At 47.0% G+C, this 25,864-nt stretch overlaps 1 protein-coding gene across 2 annotated transcripts in view; it reads left to right on the top strand.

Moving 5' to 3' along the window:
- Positions 1–6,555: 6,555 nt before the first annotated feature.
- Positions 6,556–25,864, top strand: part of Rhobtb1 (Rho related BTB domain containing 1) — a 67,052-nt gene continuing 47,743 nt past the window's right edge. For both annotated transcript variants that reach the window (XM_051153189.1, XM_051153187.1), the window contains exons 1-2: positions 6,556–6,698; positions 8,578–8,628. The gene's annotated coding sequence lies outside the window, so the exon portion shown is untranslated. The remainder of the gene's footprint in view (positions 6,699–8,577; positions 8,629–25,864) is intronic.

Genomic DNA, 25,864 nt, shown 5'->3' on the forward strand with positions numbered 1-25,864 from the left:
ATGACCTAAATACAGTTGTTTTCGTTTTTATTTTTTTCTCTCCTATTTCCTGTTCCCATTAATTTTTGTTTAAGTTTTCTAGTTGTTTTTGGTGGTGGTCGTGGTGGTGGGGAGGTGGTAATAGGTTTGGGGATGTTGCTTGTTTGGTGAAGATAAACAGGGGTGTAAAACAATCAGATAAAATAGCCTTTAGAATGCCATGACACACAATGTTACTCATTTTTAATTAGGCAAAACTGAAGGATAGCGTTAATGCATTTTGTAATATTGACAGTGAATGTCCATGTCAGTTCGCCCATGAAATAAATGCCCTTTTCAGACACAGAACATTTCTTCCAAGATATAAAGCTGCAGTAGGGATGTATTGCGTAAGAGAAGAATGAATTTAAAAGAAAACTTTTTTAAAGCTGGCAGTGCATCCCGAACTTACATCTTTCCCAGTTTCTGCTTCCAGACCGGAGCAAAGGGCAGCTGGCCGCCACCTCTTGACTATGCTAAACCAGTTGAGAGCCATCTTGGCAGAAGAGACTTTTTTAACTGGAAGAGGAATGGAGTTAGGACTTCCCCAGCTTGCAAAATCACATTTTTAACAAGCTCATCTAACACCGACAGAAACCCTTAAAAAAAAAAAAAAAAAAAAACTGGGCACAGAAAAAGATGCCATGCCTCCCTCCAAGCCCACTGTAATGTGATGTGTAGGCACAGAAAATGATGCCATGATGCCTCCCTCCAAGCTCACTGTAATGTGGTGTGCAGACTCAATCCTGTCTAGTTTCGTTCACTGATACTTAGAGACATAGAAATTGTGCTGTGAATTTTGGCTTGCAAAAGGAAGAAAGGAAGGCAGAAGGAAGAGAGAGAGAGAGAGAGAGAGAGAGAGAGAAAGAGAGAGAAGAGAGAGAAGAAGAAGAAAAGAAGAAGAAGAAGAAGAAGAAGAAGAAGAAGAAGAAGAAAGAATGAGAGAGAGAGAGAGAGAGAGAGAGAGAGAGAGAGAGAGAGAAAGAAAAGAATCTCTAATACGTTGACATTTAAGACAGTAAACACCCAAACCCCACAGTCAAACCCACTAACTTAGCCTAAGTATTCATCTGTCTCTTTTTCTAAAATTGTTATTTAAAATATGAATTTGTCCACCCAAGTTCCTTAGGACAGAGTGAAATACACACAGCTCTACGAGAGCTGGTGATGCTGTCCACCTGCAGAGGACAGTGACTCCCCATGAACCAGCATGCCTCTGGAGTCCTCCAGAGCACGTAGCAGATAGTTGGAGGAGTTGGGGACTTCTATATTGAAAAAGACTGTGCTAAATTAACTTTGCAACAGCCCACCTCCACATAGCTGGGTTGCTCAGAACTATTCTTTTCTTTCTTTCTTTCTTTCTTTCTTTTTTTGTTTGTTTCGTTTTTCGAGACAGAGTTTCTCTATGTAGCCTTGACTGTCCTGGACTAACTTTGTAGCTGAGGCTGGCCTCAAACTCACAGCGATCCACCTGCCTCTGCCTCCCAAGTGCTGGGATTAAAGGCGTGGCTGACCACGGCCTGCCTGGCTCTTATTCTTACTCAAGCAAATGCAGCTTCATTCAAAACCTTCCCATGGTGCCGGAGACAGAAAGGGCTATTTCATATGGTCGGCGTATGAACCACCCAGGAGTTGGGAAAATGGCCCCAAGACAAGAAGCTGGGAAAGACCTGTCCTAGCTGGTCTAGCAAGAGCAACATGTTGTTCCAATATCAGGGCATGGATAAAAGACTATCTGCAGAAACGGGGGGGGGGGGGTGCCTAGAGGTTGTTTTCTCTTTTGGCCATCAACACACAGCATTATGGAAGCGCACCGGCACATGTTTCTGCCCCTTGTCACTAAATGGAGAATGGAACAGTTCAGACCAACCCTATGGTTTCTGGAAGGCTGGCATCCTGGGTGGCTTAGGCAGAGCTGTTTGTAAATGCTGATTAAATCCAGTGTCCTGCCTTATCCCGGCTCTGGAGCCCAGAACAGTTTTTTAGAGCCCATCAGTGGAGGCAACCTACCCCATGCGTCACGGGCCACTTCATCTCTTGGATGCCACAAAGTCCTTGGCCATCGCAACAGCAGCTGTGTCACCCCAGCAATCTCCCCCAACAGCTGTTTTTCAATAAACCTTGCACCAAACGCAGCTGTTCTTTGAAGTAGGTCCATCGGCCAGCTTACTTTCTTCCCTCCTAAGTGCTTATCTGAAATGGCTCCCTAGCACCTGCCCTTCGTTATTATTACTGCCAACCTCGCATTAGACCTGGCACTCCAGACCTAGGGGTGGGAGGTGGAAGCTGTCTCTCCCGCTGCACAACCCACTGGTCCAAGTCACTGGTCCAAGCCACTGGTCCACAGCTGTAGCATTGATCACTGGAGGAGGCATTTGCGCCTGCGCAGGAGGGAGGGGCGTTGGCGCCTCGACTGTCGGTTACAGACCGCTCAAATGAGTACTTAACACCACATGACTGAGAAAACTCTCCGTGGGAATTTTATGTAAGTAACTTCCTATGCCCACGGATGTACTGGAAAAAAAGCTTCGGGCAATAGAAGCAGTAAGCCCTTGTAATTGAGTTGATGATAGAGTTTTCCTGGGGGCAGTGCATATTTAATTTGCAATTTGATAATTGTGACCCCCAGAATATTTTTTAAATTTAATTCAACAATAAAGAGCTGGAGGGTTAGCTCAGCAGCCGTGAGCCTGGCAGCTCTTGCAGAGGACTGGATTCCAGAACCTACTTTGGGCAGAGCTCAGCCACCTTCAAACTCCAGCTCCAGGGATCTGACGCCCTCTCTGGCTTCTGCAAGCACCTGCACTCGTGTGCGCATAGGCCTAGGCATCCTCTCAGAGAAATACATACTTAAACATAAAAAATAAATACTTTTTTTTTTTAATCCCACATATAAAATAGCCAAAGACACGAACAACTCTTTCAGCAATAAGGAGACAAGGTGGTCGGTCAGTTAGTTCAGGATGAGACAAATCAAGACCAAATGAGTTCTCTTCACTATCATTGAATAGTAATTTTGTAAATAACAAACCAAAAAGAAAAAAAAAATGATGATACCATATACTACTACTAGAAAGGGAAAACATACAGCCACTCTGAAAATAAACAGTCTGACATCTTATTTAACATTTGATTCAGGACTTGGCATTCTTAAGCACTCATCTCAAAGGGCAAAAAAAAAAATATTCACACAAAAGTTTGTGTGCAAATGTTTATGAAAGAAGTGTTTTTTCATTGTAGCAAAATACTGGAAGTACTCGAATGCCATTCCAAGGGTGAATTAACACACCCCAGTATGCCCATACAAAGAGCAGTCAGTCAGCAAGGAAACAACGTGAACTACATCACTTTTGTGCAACAAGAAATGCGTTGAGAGAGAAAAATGTTGGCTAACTTCCACTGAGGCTCCAGTTCTTGTTTGTCTGAGGTGAATGGTGTGGACTGTGTTAGCAAGCACCAGTTTTTGACCAGAAAGTCTGGTCCTCCTGTGGGCTGGAACACAGATAAGCTCTTGCATGGGAGCACACATTCTCCTCCCTCTTCCCCTCCTCTCTTTCCTGTTGGTAGTTACAGCACATGCCATACGTGTGACATTTGGGGCTGTGTGGCCCCGGACATGCCTGGCAGTGTCTTCTCCAGATCCCTGCCCTTGCTTGGGAGAAATTTCTAACAATTTTTCTTCTACTCTATCTGGAACCGCTATCAGCAATCTATTTTCCCAAAGTTCTTCCAATCATCCTTCCCCTCCCACACCCCTCCTAGGTTTTAGGTACTCCACGAGGTCCATTACAAAATGGCTAGTAGCTGTTCATCGCCCACTTACAAGGATGACCCTTGGGAAGCTCTGGAGATGGGCGGGCAGAAGCATCTGGAGAGTACGGACAGTGCTTGGTGCCTTTCTACTCTTATCACCTGCTTGATGCCTTTAGAAAAGCATTGCCACTTAACCATTTTATTTTGTGTGTACATGTACATGTGTGTGTATGTGTGGGTGTAAGGTGTGGCACACATCTGTGCTCTTACTTGTGGGATCCAGAAATCAACCTTGGGAGTTGTCCCATGGGAGCTGTTGCTTCTTCTTCTTTCCCCCCCCCCACCTCTTTTGAGCCAAGGTCTCTCCCTGGGACTAGGGGCTGCTGAGTCAGCTACACTTCTGAGCCCTGAACCCCAGACACCCTGCTGTCTCCACTTCAGGCATGTGGGGAATCCCAAGGACACATACCATCACGGCTGGCTTTTTATCATGGGTGCTGCAGACCAAACTCGGTCACTCATGTTTGTGTAGGAAGTACTTGACTGAGCTATCTCACCAGGCTCATCTCTTTAATGTATGTCTGAGGAAATAAAGGGCCCTGGAGAGGACCGGATGTTATAGCAAAGGTTAGTGCTAAAATAAAAGCAGCCCTGATCACCCCGGGCATACGTGTCAGCTACTAACAACGCTAAAGTTTTAAATTTTTCTTTGCCTCAATTACCCTATCTGTAAAATGGTCCTGATGGTAACCACAGTTACCTCAGTTGTGGTGCTCTAATGAGAGAAAAGGAGAGAGGGGGGGGGGGGAATGTTCTTTTACTCTTCTATTTCTCAGTGCCCAGGGTGCCATGAGCAGTGGCTTGTCATGAAATAGACTGCCTTGCTAGCAGCAATGGGGCTAATTAATTTTCACTAAGAAACATGATGTCCTTTTAAGACAGACTGAGCGGAAGTCTGCTTCTTGCCAAGCAAATGACCAGATACCTTCACGGATCTACCTTAAATTTCTCAGACACCAGAATTTGATTCCTCACTTCCCTCTCTTGCTAGTATAAAAGTTATGGCCTTGAGCCCCACCCCTACCCCCCATTTCTGACAACAGTGCATTAAGGATTGCTTACCTCACAAAAGTTGCCTCCACAACATTTTCTTTTTAAAACATTTTATTTACCCAGCACATTAGTAGTACAAATCACAGTGACTGGATTATGGAAGCAAAGGGGTCAGGAGTTGAGGGCCAGCCTTGGTTTGAGATCAGCCTTGCCTACAGGAGACCCTGGATCAAGGGGAGGGGGGCGGGGCGGGGCAGAGAATTACCAAAGGGACCTGAAATTCATTCAGGAATTCCAGGGAGGAAGAGAAATCCATCTAAGAAAGCCAAATGTGGTTCTCCGAAAGGGGTCGGGGTATTTCTGTGAGAGAGAGGGGTTTTGTTGTTTTTCTTTGTTTTCTTTTGTTTTTGTTTTTGTTTTGGGTTTTTGTTCATTTTGCTGTTCTTTCTTTAGGGGAGGCTTGATTCTGGCAGTGCCTTGCCTAAGAATTGATGGAGGCTGAGGATGTAGCGTGCCATCTTTATGTCCACCTTGGTGCCCAGCCTTTCCAAAGGTTTATAAACATAACACATCCATGACTAGCTCAAGGCTTCCACACCCTAATCCGCCAGCTGTCTCTTTGCAGGCTTGGGGTGAGCAGATGACACAGTTGAGTCTAATTGGCAGTTTAGAAGGCAAGCTGAAAGTTCCTGAGGGCAGGAGCCAAGTTAGCTGTGTCCCCTGTTACCTCTTTAGAGCTTGGTGTGACATCTGACATCCCTAGGCACCTAGGCATTTCTTATGTGTATGCATGAAAAGTGGCCATGCTTCTGCCCTCCGAACTCACAATTGGCTTGAAAGTCCAGAATGTCTCTGAGAAGAGCTGGCTGTCCTTCATTTCCAAGATTTCCTGCCTACTCAGTGGAGGCAGAAGTCAGTTTCAGCTCTTTCCCCCCAGCCTCTCTAAAAGGAGCTGTAAAGCGGCTGGTTTCTGGGGGCCTGGGAAGAGGGATCGGATTCATCAGGGTATGCCCCCTGCACCCTGCGGGGATCCCCTCAAACCCAGTGCAAGGGAAAGTGACCAGGAGGGGGAGAGCCAGCCTGCACGTGCAGCGCCCAGGGGAGGAGGCTGGGCCAGTGCAGCGCTTAGTCAGCAGCTGGGCTCGGTTTTGAAACAAAAGCCAATGTCCTCCCTCGGAGTCCGCGGTCGGTCAGTTCCTAGGGGGAAGAAAGCTATGCTGCCCAGCCGGTTAGTGGCCCAACTTACTTTTCCTGAGCCCAGGACTGAGGGCCAGCGGATGTTCGGGAGTGGGTGGGATGCTGTGGGGAGGGGGACTCGGGGACAGCTCGCACACACCCTGCCCTGCTCTGGTCTTTGCTTGGCCCAAGGCCCGGTCCCCGGAGTGCTGGACGCTCACTAGTCCCTACCAAGCACCCTGGAGCCCAGGCCCCTCTGGTGTGAGTGCAGCCGCTGCACCTTCGCCACCTCGCGCCCCACAGCTTAGACACACCAGGCCCTCGTTTCATGAATGAAATCCAATCATGTGGTTATAAATAGCCGCCAAGGCTGCTCACGTCACCGTGAAGAGAGGGAGCTATCGGAGGCCGCTACCGGGTTGCTTGCTCCGTGCTGGGGCTCAGGGTTCCGCCCGGTGCCCCGCCTGGCCGGGGACGGGGGCGGGAGGAGGGCAGGGCTGGCGGCAACAGAGACCTGGGGACGAGCCCCGTGGCCTGGGCCAGGACGCGGACGCTGCCGGGCGCGGCTGTGCCATGCTGCCTTTGTGCCACGCCGGGCGGGTGGCGCGCGGTGCGCAGGGTCCCGGCGTCCCCGCGAGCACGCGCAGCGGGGGCCGCTACTGAGCGGCGAAGGGAGCCGGGTCTCGCTCGGCTGCAGGGTAGGTGGCTGTGTTGTGCAGAGAGCCCCAGTGAGCAGCGGAGCCCCCCCCCCCCCACCGGCTCCCGATCGCCTTGCGGGTGGCAGGTGGGGACCCTGGCCAATGTGCCCCAGCGACATTTGCGGGAGCGAGCTGATGGGAGGTGGGGGCAGTCCCCTCCCAAGCGAGTGAGTTGAAGAGATGTGGAGCACCCGCCCCACCCGCACCCCTAACTTGTAGCTGTTCAGTACACGTACAACAGGCACCTTTAGCAGGCCGGCCGCACCAGGGCGGGTGCTGCCGCGCCCCCCGGGGAAGGCGCCTTTTCCTCGAAGGACTGTGGTGGGGAACCAGGGACCGAGAAGTGGGGTGCTCTAATCCCTTGGGTGCTCGCCCTGCCCAGAGCAGTGCCTTCGGGTACAAGGCGACGCCCCTCGCCCTTCCCCCTCAACCCAAGCCCTGTGTCTAGGGAGTATGTTGTGAGTTGCTGTGCCAACCAGTACACGCTGCCTGCAAGGGGCTTGCACACACCTGAACTTATGTGTTCAGCTTCAGGTTACTGGGTAAACAGTCAGTTGTAGGGAGAAATGTGCAGAAGAGATCCACACCCACCCAGAGAAGAAAAAAGAGGGGAAAAACCAAGCGGAAGGAAGACAAGGCTGTGTAAAAAATGTATCATTCGATCCCACTGTTGGCCGTGCGGTTTCCGTCCCGTATCAAACTACTCAACGGAGGAGCAAAGTCAATATTTAGACTTGGACAAGCCAGAAAGTTAGGAGGGAGCGCCAGGCGCAGGGTTTGGAGTTGGCTTTGCATGTCAGCACACTAGCTGCGCTTTTGGGACTGTCTGTACTCTCGTGCTGGGGCGGTCGGGAGTGCATTATGGATGATAGTAGGCACCGGAAAGCTGGAGAAATCTAGAAAGCAGGGACGACTTTGAGTCTCCCTGGCCTGTGCTTTGGGGGAAGGTCTTGGATATTCACCCTGGCGTTACATTGGCTCTGGAGGTCCTCGATGCTAGGGGCTGGGCTACCTAAGAAACATCCAGGAGCTCTCAGCTTTGCAAATGGCACGCCACCAATAGGCTCCTAAGTTCGCTTGCAAACACTGCTTTGAGACTAGGTGTTGTATTTTTATCTTCGTGATCTCTTAGAGGTCTATGAGAGCTGGTGGTTCGCACAAGATGAACTCAAGCGTGTGGACGGCAACGTCTACGCACTGACCCCACAGGTGGAGCAAACGGTCCCTTATTATAGTAAATAAGTTTTCCCTGAGATTCCTGAATCATATTTCAGTGGTAATAAGGATATGGGTGCAAGCCATTCCATCCCAGGGTAGAAGGCTTTGGGGGAAAAAAATTATTATCAGCAGCCTTTTAAACTTGTGGACACCTATCTTCCAAAGTTGTGGAGGCAGTGGGCATTTCAGGATCCAGAGCTATGTGTGATCACAGAGCTGCACAGAAACTCAGTTGGCATTATTGACATAATTAATACTTCTACAAAAACAATAGAGGAAGCCAGAACTGCTCAATTGGGGGTTAAGACGATGTTGTTTTAAAAATGACATTTTGAAAGAAAAATCTCTCACCCACGTTCGTGACTTCTGGATCTGAAAAGACCCGTGAGTTTTCACTGTGCCTCCCTTCAGCTTGTGTCTAAGTGCCCTTTTCTGTACCATCCCAAAATGCTCAGAGATACACTTTTGTGAATTCTATGAAATGTTAACACAGCTATCTCAGGATACACTTGCCCCAAAGAAATGCCAGTGTATGCATCACATCAGCAGAAGTCAGGTGGAGAGAGATACAAAGCATGCTTAAAAAAAAAAAAAAAAAAAAGTTCCTGTGGGGCTCCTTGCAAGCAGTGGGATTTCAACACTGTTTTTTTCTATTTTCTAGGTAAGTCCAGATGTGAACAGGGACTTCTTCACTTCACTTCCAGTGAGCCAGGTCAGTATCCCTGCGTAAGCCCGCAAACGCAGATGGATGACGCATCCTCTGATGCTAAGTGTGTGCTTTAGAACAGCTTTGTTAGTGGTGTGTTTTGGGAAAAAAAAAAATGGGTTTTGCTGTTTTATATGGTTTGAGGTCATTGTTTGCTGAAATCATTCTATTTTTCTCTGTGAGGAAAAGGATGCTACAGTGAAACCTGTACCCTTCTCTCTTTCCTGTGGTTCTTTTTAACTTGAAAAAATCAAGATGGTGCTAGACAGTTGAGGATCCTGGGAGTCTGGGGGTCAGTAGTGGAGATCTGATTTATCTTCATCTTAGTCTTCAGGAGCCATGGTGTTCTGGGACCATGGTGGCAGAGATGCTATTGCTATGAGAAAGTTCCACGGAATAATAGTGGACTTGTTGAGCATGAGTCAAGATTTGGGTAGTACTTGGTTCCATACGACCATGTTTTTATTCTTCATATATGTGTGTGCATATAAATTAACAAAATCCCAAGGACACACACACACACATACACACACACACAATACACACACACACACACACACACACACACACACTCCTGTGGTGTGCAACAACTTTTGATTGATTTTCATCATTTTTGTCTTACTCTAAAACATAAACTCCTGCTAGGAAATTTCTTCTTCAACAGGAAAACTGAGGCCAAGAAAGGCTAAATGACTTAACTCAGTAACTACAGACCACCCAGTAACGCTCAATGGTGCAGCTGTTCCTATGGAATCAATTCCACTGTTTAAGGTACTTCCTAGCATGGATCTGTTAAAAGATACAAATTTTTATCCGGGGGAGGGTGTCTGACTCTTAAGGAGTTTCCAAGCAGATTTAAGAGGCGAGATGTTAAGCACTCCACATGAAAAAGTGGAGAATAGATCATCATCACACATGTCCAGAGGCTGATTGGGGGGTCTGTAGAACTTTCGTAAGACATTCAATGTTTTCTGTTCGGTGAGATCACTTTGAATTCCATGTGCCAAGCACAAGTTTTCATCTGCACGGTGATAAATGAGCATTTGGTAAAGGCAGGATGTAGATTTTCAAACTAACAGAGATCGTACAGTTGTTCCCAGCCATGTTGTTCTGGGACCATGGCAGTAGAGATGCTATTGCCTACAAGGTATCACACACAGTTTCAAAGCTGTCACTCTACAGAGCATCTTTGATGAAACGGTACAATGTGACACAGAGCTTCAGAGTATCCTGTCCCGTCACAGCCTCAGTGTGCCTGAGATATTCTACTTACAGCCCGTAGGTTTGGAAACATGATGCATAAATCTCAACCGAAGTTCTGAAAAGAGTTCATATCTAAAGTTACGGACATTTTCAATTTGCACCTGAACTGACAGCATCGCTTGCCTCTATTTCCTCCTTTGCTTCTTTTTAAAAGGATAACTTGTAAGTAACAGTTGTTAATCCTTCTCAGGGAATTTTAAACACAAAGTCATTAACAATAAAGTAGGGAACAAATTACAAAGGAGGCCCTCTAGATAAAATCTTTTTCACATACTGACAACCCCAGCTCACCTAATAGCATTACAAAGGCACAGTTAGTTAAGGAGTAATTTTAATCAGTTAAAAGGTAGGTATATGCTCTTCTATAAGAGCTTGTTCTATAAAGCTTGCTATATCCCTAGACCATTTCAAGAGAGATCACATTCCATGGTTTGTATTGGGGAGAGCCCATTACAGGCCAGAACCTCACCATTAACTGATATATGGCTTGCTGTGATAAATGATATGCCATAAAAAATAATCAATATGACAATCATAAATCTATAATTTATTTAAAGTAGTCAAATTACACTCTAAATTATGTAATGTTGGAGCCAAAAAGAACCTTAGAATTAGCATGCTGTCTCTAACAATAATTACTGAATTAGCACTAAGCCTTTCCTTTGCTCTTTTGGATATTGGCAAGGTGTGGTCACTACATGTGTGGCTTGTCTCTTGTAAGATGGCTAGCAACACTTTGAATGTTGATGTCTTCACTTGATAAACTCACTCATAGAAAACAGCAAACCTGGGCCTGGGAGATGGCGCAGTCTGTAAAGTGGTGGCTACACAAAGGTGAAGCCTTGCCTTGGATTCCCAGAACGTCCCTTAAAAAAGGCTGAGCATGCTTGTAATTCCATCGCTGGGGAGGCAGGGACAGATGAATCCCCAGCGCTTCACGGTCAGTAAGCTGAAATCGACAAGTCTCAGGCTAGTGAGAGACAGTCTGTTTAAAAAAAAAAAAAATGCAAGATAGACAGCGACTGGGGAATGGGAGCCAGAGGCTGCTCCATGGCCTTTGTGTGCACCTTTCTGTGTGTGCGCGCGCGCGCGCACGCGCGCGCGCGGACACACACACACACACACACACACACACACACACACACACACACACAGGGAAATAAACCTCTTTCCCTTTCTGTTGGTATTGTAGTGACAGACTCTCAGCCTCACTATGTGAAGGCCTCTTGTTGGCGATTTGAATCTTGTCTTTTTACTTCCTGTCTCTTCTCCGCCAAGGTGATCCGTCAACCTCACAACACTTAAAACTTGAAGGAATTTGAAATAAATTACAAATAGCTAAGGAACAAAAACAGGAAGAAACAAAAAAAAAAGGCAGGAGGCAGGATAAAGTATGGGAGTGGTGAGAAAGAGGAGAGGGGAAAGAAGGCTTTAAGGGTGACAGGAGATAGTGTTCAGATGGATAGAAGTTTACTTACTTATTTATTTATTTTAGTTTGTAAATCACACAAAGCTAGTACATAACATAAAACCAGCCACTTCTCCCAGCTCCTTTGTTCCCAAGGCACCTTCAGACAGAAGTTGGGAAATGGGCCAGTCAAGACATGGGAAATGACAGGGGAGCCTGGCTTTGGCCCTCCCAGTGCCTGTAGCATTGCCCATCTTCAGACATCATCCCTTCTAGCTGTGACTAAGACACATCGGCGCAGAAGGGTAGCCTGCCAGGAGGTCTAAACAGAGCAATTGAGCTGCTCTACCCTGCTCTTGAGATTTATTTCTTGTGCAATGGCAAGTTCCCAGTGCTGGTGGGTTTTGGTCTCAGGCTCTATCTCTCTGTAGAGAAATTTCCTTTGAATCTTGAGCCAACCATAAGCCAAGCCAAGAGGACCTCCTTCCTTCCCCTGCCTCTACCCACACCTCCCAGCCATAACAACAACTAAGGCTTCTTGCATCTTTCCAAGGCACCAAGCATTTGACTGCACTACAACTGATATTCATTATCAATTACAATTTTATAGAAGCAGAAAATGAGGGGAGGGGAGGACAGGGACTGGGGGACATTTGGTCAAGGGGCTGATAAGGAACAGAGCTTGGTTTGGCTGCACTTTAGTCTGACCAGGAACTTGAGTACATCCTAGATGAACTCCAGGCTAGGGGTACTTTAAACCATTTCATTCCAAGTTACCCTTGCAAACGGGGAAACACAGGAGTTAATGTGACACATATCTAAAAACACACACACACACACACACACACATAATTTGAGCTACCTAGCCATCTTGCCTACACAAATCTGCTCACTGCAAGTCACTTCTAATTCATGTTGACAGAAGGCGCAGACATAAACACTCAAGTCAATGGGGGTTGAATCATGGAGTCAAGGAAAGTCCCTATAAGGTCACTTGTCTCAGCCTCCCTATGGTGACAAAGCACTAGCTGGCACCAGGAAAGTGATGTAACTTGACCACGCTCATAGTTAATAAGTGACTTCTGCTGAACTCAGCCCAGGTCTCTTGCTCCAACCCAGGCTCCATCCCGTTACATAATACCACCTAGAAAGTGCCAAGGCTTCTGAACTCTCCAACTTTGCCACAGTTCCAATGAGCGAGTCCAAAATACACACACAGCCTAAGTCATGCCCAGCAAGGAATGATAAGAGGGTGCCAGAGGGATACAGATAGGGTGGGTACTGGGAGCAACGCTCCTTATCTGCAAAGATGTCAACACAGAATGTTCCTTTTTCTCCTCATCAGAACATAACTCTCAAAGCTCTGAGCCTGTCCAAGCCCGTCTCAGCTGAGCAACCCATCGGGAGCTTTGTAATTCTGTCTTGGCTCTGGCTGCTGATGAGCTGCGTGCTTTGGGTGAAGTATGTTTTGGACTTCACTCTCTTTGCCTGCAAATAGCAACGGGATATAGCCTCATCCTCCGGATCAGGAGGATGTCCTGAAAGCACAGGCAGGCACAGACTGAGTAGTAGGTGCTCACTAAGGTTAGTTGTCTTTCTAGGCCTTTCCTGGCAGGTCTCAGTAGGAAGCATGGAGAAGGGTACCAGTAGTCATGTTATTGTGTTGCTAAGTTTACTTGTGCCATTGGATACTGATGTTACAATAACAACATTTCCACTAGCCATCACTTGAGTGAAGACGGAGTGCTCCCCCCCCCCCCCCCCCCCGTTTTCCATCTCCCTCTTTACCCCCACCTTCCCCCTCCTTCTCTCTCCCCTGATTCTCTGGCTCCTGGCTCCAGTGGCATATGCACAGTTGCCTTTCTTTCTCCTGTAGCCTAGAATCACTGGAGTTTCCATGAATTCTCTCATTGTTGTAAGCCTTTGTCCTAACACCCAGATCATCTTGGAGATCTAGGCCTCTCATCTCCTTCCAGAACCCGGCCTGGTTCTAATGTATTTTTTCCCATAGACTTTGCGGCTCAAAGCAACTGCCCTGTCTCCAGCCAAGTCGCCAAGATATATATCCAGAGCCAGTCGCTGCCTGCAGGGAACTTTTGCTTTCTCTTTTGAAGCACGTTCAGAGTCCCCTGCCTCCTTGGCACACTGAGCATTATGGTCTGCTGTCTTTTCTCTGTGCCCTGTGCTGCTGTAGGTTGAGGAGACAGGAGAGCATAGCACTGCAATGTTGCCCCTCCCCCTCCGCACTTGATAACCACCCTGGCCTAAATGACACCTCCGGGAAGCATTTCAGCACACACCTCTCCCACAGCTGCCACCTTGTCATGAGGCTCTTGCTGCTCTGCTCTGGATTTTTGGAACGGAGTCCTGGCAACGCATCCTGTCTTGTCTATCACACAGCAGAGGGAAGCTGCCGGGGCTGTTTCTGCCTTCACTCATACCTGTATTTTTTTTTTCCTTCCTTTTGTATTAATAATTTAATGGCCTCAAATGGACTTCTTTTTCTTCCTGATGGCACAGTTACCACTTAGTAGTTGGCACCTGTGTCATGCAAAATGGGTGTGGCCACTGTGTGTTTCCCCAGGGCAATGCAGCAGCTAAGCTGGAGCCTAGTGTTTCTGCTCAGCAGTCACTACATTGTTCCCTAGCCCCATTGCTAATCTCAGATGGGTCGAGCTTTGATTTCCGTTCTTATCAAGGAGCTAATTATGCTTAAAGCTGGGCTTCAGTTTTATTAACGTGCACGAGTGGGAATGGGAGTTTCAGGGGAAGATGGTCTGATTCAGGAGCTCTAAAGGTTGGACCTGGCATCAGTGAGATTTTTCAGGTAGATACCTCACCATATCTCATGGGCTGGACAGGCTGTGTGTGGCTGCATCCTCACCTAGTCTGTTTGCTTGAATCTGAAGCATGGAAGGAGTGGAGACAGGGATGTGCTGGTACATCTCATGGGGAAAACAACAGTCTCAGCTATTCTTGTTGTAACAAATCTGACAGAGGCAACTCAAGGGAGAAAGGCTCACAGTTTCAGGGGAAGGGGCTGCAGCCAGAGTATAAGACAGCTGATTGCACTGAACCGGGAAGCAGAACAAGACGAAGGCTGGTTTCAGCTCACTTTCCCTTTTTTATTCAGTCTGGGACCCCAGAGCCTGGGCTGGTACCTCCCACATTCGTGATGAGTTCTTTCCCCTTGATTAAGCCTCTCTATAAATGTTCTCAGGGATGTACCCAGGTGTCCGTTGCCGTGGTGATTCTAAACCCAGTCAAGTTAACAAGGAAGAGTACCCACCACAATGACTACTGCATGTGTGTTCACAGATATAAATATAAGTGCTTATAGGGGCTGGAAATATAGCCTAGTGGTAGAACATATGCTTCACATGCGCAAGGCTCTGGGTCTGGTTTCCAGCGCACACATGTATATATACCCACACAAATGCTAATGACGTCACCACTATATAACAGACTATTAGCAGACAATGATGGCATTCACAGCACCTCTCATTATAACTCTTAGGTTGATGATTGTTTCCTACTGAATTGTCCTGTCAGGCGCGCGCACACACACACACACACACACACACACACACACACACACACACACACACGAACTCTTCTATCCACAGCCAACATACGGCTAATCTGGCAACAGAGTTCAGTTCCCACACAAATGTTTTGTCCTTTTTCACAGCGACGAGTCAGACAGAAATGAAACCACGGAAGCACGGGTCTGAACAGCACCCGGGAATGTCCTAGTCAGGGTGTCTCTTGCTGCAAAGAAACACCATGGCCAAAAAGCAAGGAAAGGGTTTGTTCAGCTTACATTTCCAGCGCGTAGTCCATTGTTGGAGGAAGTCAGGACAGGAACTCAAGCAGGGCTGGAACCTGGAGGCGGGAACTGATGAAGAGGCCTTGGATGGGTGCTGCTTACTGGCTTGCTCCTCATGGCTTGCTCAGACTGCTTTCTTATAGACCCCAGGCCCGCCAGGTCAGGAATGGCTCCACCCACAATGGGCTGGGCCCTCCCCCATTGATCACTAGTTGAGAAAAGGCCTTACAGCTGGATCTCATAGAGGCCATTTCCTCAACTGAAGCTCCTTTCTCTCTGATGACTCTGACTTCTGTCAAATTGACACACACACTCTCCTTTTCTTTTCTTCTCCTCCTCCTCCTTCTTTTGGTTTTGTTTTGTTTTGTTTTTTCGAAACAGGGTTTCTCTGTGTGTAGCCTTGAATGTCCTGGACTCGCTTTGTAGACCAGGCTGGCCTCGAACTCACAGCGATCCACCTGCCTCTGCCTCTCGAGTCCTGGGATTAAAGGCAAGCACTGTCACCACCACCCAGCTTTTTTTTCTTTTCTTTCTATCTTTTCCCCTGTTTTTTCGAGACAGAGTTTCTCTGTTACACAGAGCCCTAGCTGTCCTGGACTCTCTTTGAGGACCAGGCTAGCCTTGAACTCACAGAGCTCTGCCTGGCTCTGCCTCCCGAGTGCCAGGATTAAAGGTGTGCACTACCATGCTTGGCTCAAGCTGACACACAAAACCAGCCAGTACAAGGAGTCTGTGCCCAAATGGGTAGAAGTGTTTAAATTCTGCAGACACTTCCTCAGATGAACTATTCACAATGTAACAATCATACATGCAGCACACTTTTTTTTTGCAACACATTTTAAAAAGGATTTTATTATTTATTTATAGATATGAGTGCTTTATTTATGTGTGCCTGCATGACAGAAGAGGTCATCCGATCCCATTACAGATGGTTGTGAGCTACCATGTGGCTGCTGGGAATTGGACTCCAGGACCTCTGAAAGAACAGCCAGTGCTCTTAACCTCTGAGCCATATGTCCAGCCCCGCACACAACACACTTTTTATGTTATTCTATAGGACAATAAACTTGAGCCCCGATTTGTTGTGGTGGCCAGTCTCTGTGGTGTGAATACTTCTGAGGTGCTACAGTAGCATACCCCGCTGCAGTGTTTCCACCCCACACATGAGACTGCCATGCATACCTCTTAAGCATAGATTCTGTGCATGTGTTTTTAGTTACTGAACCCTATTTTTTATTGTGTGGGTGTTTTGCCTGCAATGTATGTCTGTGCAGCACGTGGGTGCCCAGTCCCCACAGAGGCCAGAAGACATCATATTCCTTGGAACTGGAGTGACAGTGGTTATGGGCTGCCATGTGGATGCAGGGAATCAAATCTGGGTCCTTGGCAAGAGCCGTCAGCGAACTGCTGAGCCATCATCCCTCCAGCCCAACATGGATTCTATTGAAATATAAAATAAATTAGAAAATGGTGACTTCTGAGGACTTAATATGGTTTATTTAATTGTAAGTTTCTATAACTTGGTTTTGTTTTAACACTGACACCATTTTAATGGACTTGTCAAGTTCTGCAGTTTGTTCTTGTGAACTAGTGGGGGGCTGGCCCCAGAATGTTGACAGCTCTGTGGTTCTCAGCTCTAGCCTACCTTGATTGGGATACCTTGGGCAACTTACTCTCTACAGTTTTAATCTTAGGTCTGCACTGGGTCTCAGGAATCTGAACTGAAAAATATTTGTATTGAATTTTACCTACTATAAAGAAAGCTGGGTAATACCAAATGTTCAGAACCTGAGCCTGCGCACGCACGCACGCGCACACGCACACACACACACACACAAGCAACAGCACAGAAACGTGGCCTAACTACAGGCCACCTGGTCATTTTCATAGGCACTTTGATAGGATTTATTCTTCTATTACTTGCATTGATGAGTTCTGTGTGCACGTTAAACCATTTTATAAATGAAGAAATCCTATCATGTGCATGCATGTTGTACGTGTTTGTGCAGGTGTGCTCATAAATGCACACAGGTGTGCCTTCACACATGTGCAGGCTTATTGCAAAAGCCTGGGGTCAACACTGCATATCTTCCTTGATTGCCCTCCACCTTATTGATTGATTGGTTGGTTTCTTCAAGACAAGGTTTCCCTGCATAGCCTTGGCTGTCCCGGACTCGCTTTGTAGGCCAGGCTGACCTCGAACTCACGGAGATCCACCTGCCACTGCCTTCACGAGTACTGGGATTAAAGGCGTGCGCCACCACAGCCCCTTACTTTTTAAGAGAGAGTCTCTCACTGTACCTGGAGCTCATTGAGTCCAGTAGGCTGGCTGGCCAAAGAGCACAGCCATCTGCCCACCTCTGTCTCCCACCAAGGGCTGGGGTTACAGATATGTGCCACCACACCCAGCCTTTATGTGGGTGCTAGGGATCTGAACGCAGGGCCTCACCCTACTAACAGCCTATCCTGTATGCTTTATAGCACCAAGCTTCTTCCCCTCAGTGTTGTGTATACGAGGCTCAACCATAGCGGATGCAGCAAGACTTCATCAACTTTCAGCAGTGCAGGGTATTCCATTGTATAATGAATCTCATATCATTGTTTCCAAAGGCTGGTTCTTATGAACTGAGGTATCAAGAACATTCTGGTACAGACAGTAGCATTATTTTAATCAAAACAACCCCCACCCCCACCCCCTAGCTCCCACTGACTCTACTGGGCATCAGATTTCTTTCCTGACTTCTGTCCAGCCACCCTCCTCCCCTTCTCATATAGCAGAGTCAATGCCATTGGTTTCCTCATCTGAATCCAGTTTTGCTTCCCTGAGCCCTGAGGCTATGGCTTCTGTTGGTCACAAACTGTCCCCCCCCCACCCCCAGACTCTTTTCTGTGCAGCGTTCCCAGCCGCCCCTTTCATCACCCCATCTGCGTTTATTCTAAAGGGTCACAGTATCTGGCTTCACATCAGTTAGCAGAGGGAGAAGGACAGACATTGTGACAATGGAACCAGAGGCTAAGTTTGGCAGCTGATCAGTAAGGCTCCTGGAGAGAGGTTCGGTTCAGGGAAATGGTCTCCCGGTGCGTATCAAACAAAAATCAACAGCGAACTCCCTCGACTGGAAGTCCACCAAGCACTATGCTCTGACATGTCTTGATCTGGAAAGAGAACGTTGTCCATCAATTGTTCAGCAGGTGACCCCTGCCTTTAGGGGTATCACTCGGGGGAAATTTTTAGAGAGAGGAGGTGGGATTGGTAAGAAAGGAAGAGGGGGCAGGAGAAGGGGAGTTTTGTTTGTTTGTTTTTTTTTTTTTCATCTGTTTGGATCTGAGCACACCCTGACCCTAACTGGCATAGCGAAGTCCCCTCAGTGTTTAGCTGCAGCTCTTCGGCTGTACTGTGTCTCCGGTGAGCATCTGGGCTACAGAGACTCCCCTTCTGACAGCCTGGGAGTGTGTTTTCTGCGAGCCGTCCACAAAGCACTGTCAACCCCTTGTCCTCTCCACACTGCTGTTATACACCGCTTAATGTTTGATTTCTTCCTCTCCCCGAGGAGCACTAGCAGCCCCTACGACGACGTCTCTTTAAAGAACCAATCAGCATCGCCATTATTAACTCCCGACCCAGTGTTCCCAGCCCACCCTTTGCCACAGCTCAGGCATGCCACAGCTCTGGAAGGTATCTGTATAAAAAAAAAAGGGACGCAAGTATGAATCATACGAAACATTCACGGAAAGTTTCTGAAGATCACAAGCGTGCATCGGGATGCGTCTTTTTTTAAAACAGTACAGCCGCAGAATTCACAGCAAGACAGATCAAGAGCCAGAAAGCCAGGGAGGCATGGAAGTAGGGGCAAGAGTTTCAAAGGTTTATGGTCTAGGTTATATAATACTTTTTCTTTAAAAAAAAAAAAGGGGGGGGCAGGGGGAGAGTTTGGGAGGTGCTAGCAACTTGGTTCTGTTGCTAAAATACTTGCCACGCAAGCAGGAAGACCTGAGTTCAGCTCTCCAGGATCCAGACCAAACCAAACCAAACCAAACTGGATGCAGTGATACACCTCCAGTATTGGGATGCGGATGGGGGTGGACAGCCAGATTCCGACAACTCACTGACCTCTCCAGTCTTTGAACTCCCACGTTCAGTGAGAGACCTTGCCTCAAAATAGACGATGCGAAGTTGCTGAGGAAAAACCTGGCCTCTGGCCTCTGCATATGTACGCATGCACACACATACACCACTCACATAAAAATGTTTTTAAAACAAAATTTAAAAACCAACAAGAACACCACCAATACCTGCCTGGCCCGCCATCCCACCATGCTTTGCTCGGGTTCGAAGTGCTAAATGCCACACCCAAGGTGAACCCTTCACCGACAGACCCTGACTCTTCTTCACTGGGCGGTCACCTCTTCTGAGCTAACTAATGTTGGATTCAAGTACAGCATGGTCACTCATAGATCTGAAAATGCATGGAAGTCGCCCCTTCCCGGGAACAGTAATAGTGTGAAATCCATGCATGAACATGCGTCAGTATTTATATGCCCGTGAATTCAGCAACACAAACATGCGCACAGCCCACCGACTGGGAAATTCAGTTACTTTCCTCTTAACGAGTGTCAAGTTTGGTCGCACAGCACTGCTGACCCGTGCTTAAAATAGTGTGACTGTGATTGATTTCTGCAGGATACGTTTGCTTTCTAATTTCTTCAATTTGCTCATTTCTGTTAGCATAAATATTTTCTTTGGATGCTCAAATATTCAAAGCCAAGGCTTTTTTTTCTCTTCTGCCAGAAATAGAAGTGTATGTGTTTGTTCTAAGTGGCCTCGGCTGTCTTTTTATTTAGTTCTCTTTCTGTGTCTGGTATTCAGCAAAATATCGTTTTCATTTCTGCTTCTTCTTCTTCTTTTTTTTTTTTTTCCATTTGAAAGCCCATGTCAGAAGGAAACAAACTAGCTGCAGTTTACAAACACGATTTTTCAAGGCATCCCTAAAAATAACTTTTAGAGATGACTCAGAGGTTAGGAGCACTTGCCACTCAAGCTCTGGCAGAGGACCTTGGTTCGATTCCCAGCACCCACCTGGAAGCTCAGAACCATCTACACATCAAAATCTATAATAATAATAATAATAATAATAATAATAATAATAATAATAATAATAATAATAATAATAAACAACTTTTAAGGGCTTGAGCAATGGCTCAGTTGGAAAGGATGTTTGCTATCCATGCATGCAGACCTGAGTTCACATCCCAGGGCCCCCACGTGAAGCTGAGCATGACCTCTTGGCCTGTAACTCCAGTGCTGTGGCTAGAGAAACAGGAGGAATCTCTGGGCTTGCAAGCCACCAGCCTATTCCCAGTTTCAGTGAGACCCCGTCTAAAAGAAATAAGGAAGAGAATCATAAAGCAGGACACACAAACTGTCCTCTGACCTATGCGTGCACATATGCACACAAACCATACACCATACACATACGAAACATAAACACACATACACACATATATATACACATACATACATACATACCACACATATATACAACATATACAAGCATACACAGCACACACACACACGTACACACAACTGATAATAGTAATAATACTAATTTTATAATTGGTTTAAATAGGCACACTCAGTTTAACTAGTAATTCATGGTTACACTTATATAGTCCTTATAATTTCTAAAAGCTGAAATACTTTCCTTTATAAAAGTAATGCACACCAAATGTGATGGCCCACAACTTTAATCCCAGCACTGGTGGTGGCAGAAGCAAGCACATCTCTGGAAGTTCAAGGCCATCTTGGTCTACACAGTGAGTTCTGGTACAGCAAGGGCTACATAAATGAGACCTTGTACCAAAAGAAAGGAAAAAAAGCAGGACATGTAAAACGCACTGTCCCGCCATAGAAGAAGGAAGGGCGGAGTCCTACTGCCAGCTGCAACATGAATGAATTTGAAAACCTGTGCTGAGAAGAAGAAGAAAGATAGAGAATCCAGACTGCAGGACGGTTCATGAGAAATGCCATGAGCAGGCAAATTTACCAACAGAAAGATGTGCAGTGGCCAAGGCTGGGGGAAGCACCAACTGGGACAGACTGACAGGATGACAAGCTGTTTTTAGGGGGCAGGGAGGGTAATATGACACATTACCATTGCATATCAGTGTCACTGTCTAACTTCGGGAAATTTTTAAAAAACAATAAATTATACATTTTAAATGAATAAGATTTATAGCCTGTGAATTTGGGACCAGTTTTTTTTTTTTAAGGTCATATAAGTACATTGTAAAATGTGAAAACAAACAAACAAAAAAGTAGATAAGTGGCCAGAACAGTGTGTTGGAGATGGCTTGGTCCGTAAGGCACGTGCCACACAAGTGTGAGGACAGGAATTGGCATGCCCAGCACCCACATTAAAAACCAGGCAGGCCTGGTGGCTCACATGTGACCCCAGCAGTTGGCAGACACAGAGAGAGATTGACCCTTGAGTCAAGCTGGCCTAGCCAAATTGGTGAGCTGTAGGTTCATCAGGAGATGCTGCCTTGATAAACACACACACACACACACACACACACACACACATACACAAACACAAACACACATAAACACACGCACACACACATACACACATGCACACACACACACACACACACACACACATACACACACGCATGAGAGCACCCATGTGCGCGCACACATACTGAAAGAAATGATAGGAACGAGTTGTGGATGCGTCCTTCGGCGGCACCTGCTGCTGTTGGCTCATTCTTTCCTTCCGGTATATTCTCCGTGTCGTTGATGCGATGGAAGAAGTTGATGTTTTCCGTGATGACAGGGACATAGTCGCCACATAACCACACTTCAAGTGGTCATATATGAACAGCGCCACTCACCAACAAGGCTGGAGCTCAAGGAAGGTCCATTAAGTCGGCACTGGGTGTTATGTGATGGATGGAAGGGTAGGAAGTTGACAATGTCTACTCCTGTGGGGGCAAAGAAAGGGTGTCCCAAGGAGAGACAGAGGGCCGGATAGGCTGACATTCCAGTGGCTGCCAGGGAAGAGCAAACCCGAGGGACCAGAACTCCGAGGGGAATATTTTCAAGGTTTGGCTATGAGACTTGCACACGTTGCGTAGAGCACTTCTCTGTAGAGTCCCTTGCCTGTTGTGGTGGGCCATGCCACATCACTGAGATGGGGTTCCTTGCAAGGAAAGAAGGGGCCTCCCTGCTCTTTGGCTATGCCTCCTGGTGCATTTGACCAAGCTCTCAGCTGTGCTTCTGATCACGGCCCTACTATGTTCCATGGCCCTACTGTATTCCCTTGAGTGCTTTTGTTTTCCCCCTATACTCACAGAAACACACCTTCATCACCAGCCTGGGACAAGGCTTGCCCGGGTATTCTCTTGATGCCAGGTGCGCGTGTGACTCCATTGCTTTGTAAGCATCATCTAATTGGAAACAAGCTCCTGAAGGGCCTATCCCAAGTTTATAAAGGAAAGAAATGTTTGCCTTTAGAAATTTGGTCATGCCAACTGTGGTGGTAAATGCCTTTAACTGCAGCAATCAGGAAGCAGATACAACGGCAAGGTGGATTGCTGTGAGTCCCAGCAACACAGTAAGACTTGTCTTGAAAGAAAGAAGGGGGTCAGGGAGTCAAGGAAAAGGGGGGAAAGGACACAAAGAAGAAAGGAAGGAAGGAAGGAGGAAGGAAGGAAGGAAGGAAGGAAGGAAGGAAGGAAGGAAGGAAGGAAGGAAAATGCCCAGGATCACACAGCAAGCACCTTTGTTAAGTTTCATCCCAGTTGTTATAGATTTGGGTTGCTTTGTCTCGTGTGTGTGTGTGTGTGTGTGTGTGTGTGTGTGTGTGTGTGTGTGTAATATAGTGTATGTACATGTGTGTATATACGTGTGTGGAACCCAGAAATTGACAGCAGTGTCTTCCTCAATCCAATTCCTTTTGACTCAGGGTCTCGCTGAGCCTGGAGCTTGTGGGTTCTGCTAGTCTGTCTGGCCAGGGAAGCCCCAAGGGCCCTCCTGCCTCCATTTTCCTAGTGCTGGCATTGCAGACACTCATGACTGAGCCCAGAGTTTTTGTGAGTGCTCACGATCAAACTTGGATCTTCTGGCCTGTGCAGCAAGCCCTTATCGAGGGGGCCATTTCCTCAGACCCTGGCTTTTGTTCTTCTTAGTAAAGACATGACAGATACATCTTCTTCAATGTGTTGAACGGTTATAGAGATGTTTCCTCAGATGGAAAATTCAGGAAGTGGTCCCTTCAAGGCTGCGTTCAAGGGGTGGTGATCGTAAAGATTTTTCTTCTGAGGCCTTCATTAATGTATTTGTGACCAACATATTTGGTTCATACGATTTGTCCTCCTTGGTGGGGGTAGAGGGTGAGGGTGGAGGTGGGGGTTAGTTGATCCTTATGATCCCGTGTGTGCTAATCATACTTGAAGGAAGGGTCACTGGCTTCTATAGATTTGAAATCACTGGGGATGTCTACCAATTCATTTGTTTATCAGGTACGATGCTTTTCCATTTTCACTCTCTTACTCTGACATTGATTGGCTCTCATTTCTCAGCCACATGCTTCAGTGACTTCTGTGAGCTTTTTCTTGAGCCTGCCGTTTTCTCCCTGTGTACCATGTACCCTTTGATTTGTTATCAAATTTGTTATCGCTTTGATGTGCTTGTTAGGAATTACCTCTTTTAACTCTCCAGGTTATCTGTCAGAGATAAGTTTTCCAATATACACAACTTTGTAGCCTGATTCAAACTGATTAGGCCAACTGTTTTGTTTGTTTGTTTGTTTGTTTCCTCTCTCAGTATCCCAGGCTGCCCTGAAACCCTTCCTCTACCTCCCAAGTGCTGAAAATCTGTGCTCATGACACCACATGAGGCTTACTTTGCTCTCTTCTGGTCTACCAAGTTGCCCTTTGCTCCCTCAGTTCTGCAGAACAAATATGACCTGGGAGACGTGTTTTGACACGCAGCCCTTTCATTATCTGCAGTCCCATCGCAGCCTTCAGTCCTGCATGTGGAAGGGTTTGCGTGTTCCACCTGCCACTCACGAGCCCAGCCACTTTTTCACTTCTGCTATTTACTACCTCCCGTGTGTCTTGTTTTGTCTTGTCTTGTTTTTAACAAGGAGCCTCTTATGTCGTTCACAGGCTGCCTTTGTTTCTCTAGTTTCATTACCTGCATAACCTCAGTTGCTATTTGCTTACACAGTGTTTTTCATCGTCTTTTCTTCCATTATTTCTCATAGAAGATCTATCTACTCTGGGTTTTGTAACAGGCCTCATGTGTCTTCCTCCATCCATTAAAAGCAAAGACAAAAACTGATGGCTGAGGATGGAAGGATATGCTAAGTCCCTCTGGCTGGCCTTGGCTCAGAGTCCCCAGCAGCCACCCAGTTCCAGAGAAGACAGAGCGACTGAGTATGGATGGTACAGATGGAGAGAGACTGGAGGGGTGAGATGAGGATAGAAGTGAGCAGCATCTCAGCTCAGAAGAGTCTCCAAGGCTTGTTCCCACTTGGAAACCACCCCCTCATACCATCCCTCCCTGCCCTTGCACTACAGCCCCCACACCTCTCACAGCATCTAGATCAGCAGTTCTTAACCTGTGGGTCACCACCCCTTGGGGGGGGGGATTCAAAGGACCCTTTTACAGGAAGCACCTGAGATCCTCAGAAAACACAGGTATTTGCATTAAGGTTCATCACAGGAGCAAAATTGCAGTTATGAAGTAGCAATGAAAATTAATTTATGGTTGGAGGTCATCATAACTATAACTATTTCATCATGCATTAGGAAGGTTGAGAAGCAGTGATCTAGATGGCAAGGCCTAGTGGGAAGCTGGGACAGACCAGAAATCTCCGTTCCATGCTCAGATCTCTATATCTGGCCATCTTCAGCAAGTGGCCATGGGCTACGCCATGCTCAGGACAACATGTTCTCTCTCAGAGGCCCTCCACTGGCCCTAACCACGTTCCAGGTCATTCCAGCTCTCATGACTCCATTGCTGTTGTGAACGTGAATGGTGAAGAATGTGCCATCTACTGCTGGGCCTGCTTCTTTCCCATTGAAAGGGACCAGCCCCAGGCCAGGAGTAAATTCCTCGCTTGGCCCCAGGGAAGGGATTTGGCAGGTGTCCTTCAATTTCTGGCCTATGGCTGTGCCCCATCCTTCTTCCTGGTACTGTAATCGAAAGCAGCTAATCTGTTGCAGAGCCATTCTCCATAACTCATTGGTTCATATGCCTCTTCCTTCTCTTTTGTAGCCCGGTAGTGACTCAATGAGAAGGGCTTGGAAACCCTTTGAAGCATGTTGCTAGTGTCCAAAAGGCAATGAAACTTTTACTGTACCTTTATATGTAACTATTGCTAAGATTTCTCAATCGGCGATAGGTGTTGGAGAACATTAGTTAGCCCAGGTCTTTTCTTGTTCCCAACCAAATAAATCCCTTAGTGCCTCCTGCCTCTGTTTGTTGACACTCTTCTCTGTCCCTTGAGTTGCCATTTGGTGGAGGGACCTGATCTTGGGCCTCATGGTTCCCATGGTAACGGCTGCCCTTCCCGCTGGGGACAGTAGTGGGTGTGATGCCACCTGCCAAGCACTGCTCTCAAGATGGGCCACAACAGATGTCCCTTAAAGTGTTCCTCTCACCCACCATGGGCTTAGCCACATGCTACTCTCAAGGCCACTGCGCTTAACAACCAGCCAGCAGAGGCAGAGGC

The sequence above is a fragment of the Acomys russatus genome, chromosome 11 (assembly GCF_903995435.1).
Source record: "Acomys russatus chromosome 11, mAcoRus1.1, whole genome shotgun sequence".
Lineage (NCBI taxonomy): Eukaryota > Metazoa > Chordata > Mammalia > Rodentia > Muridae > Acomys > Acomys russatus.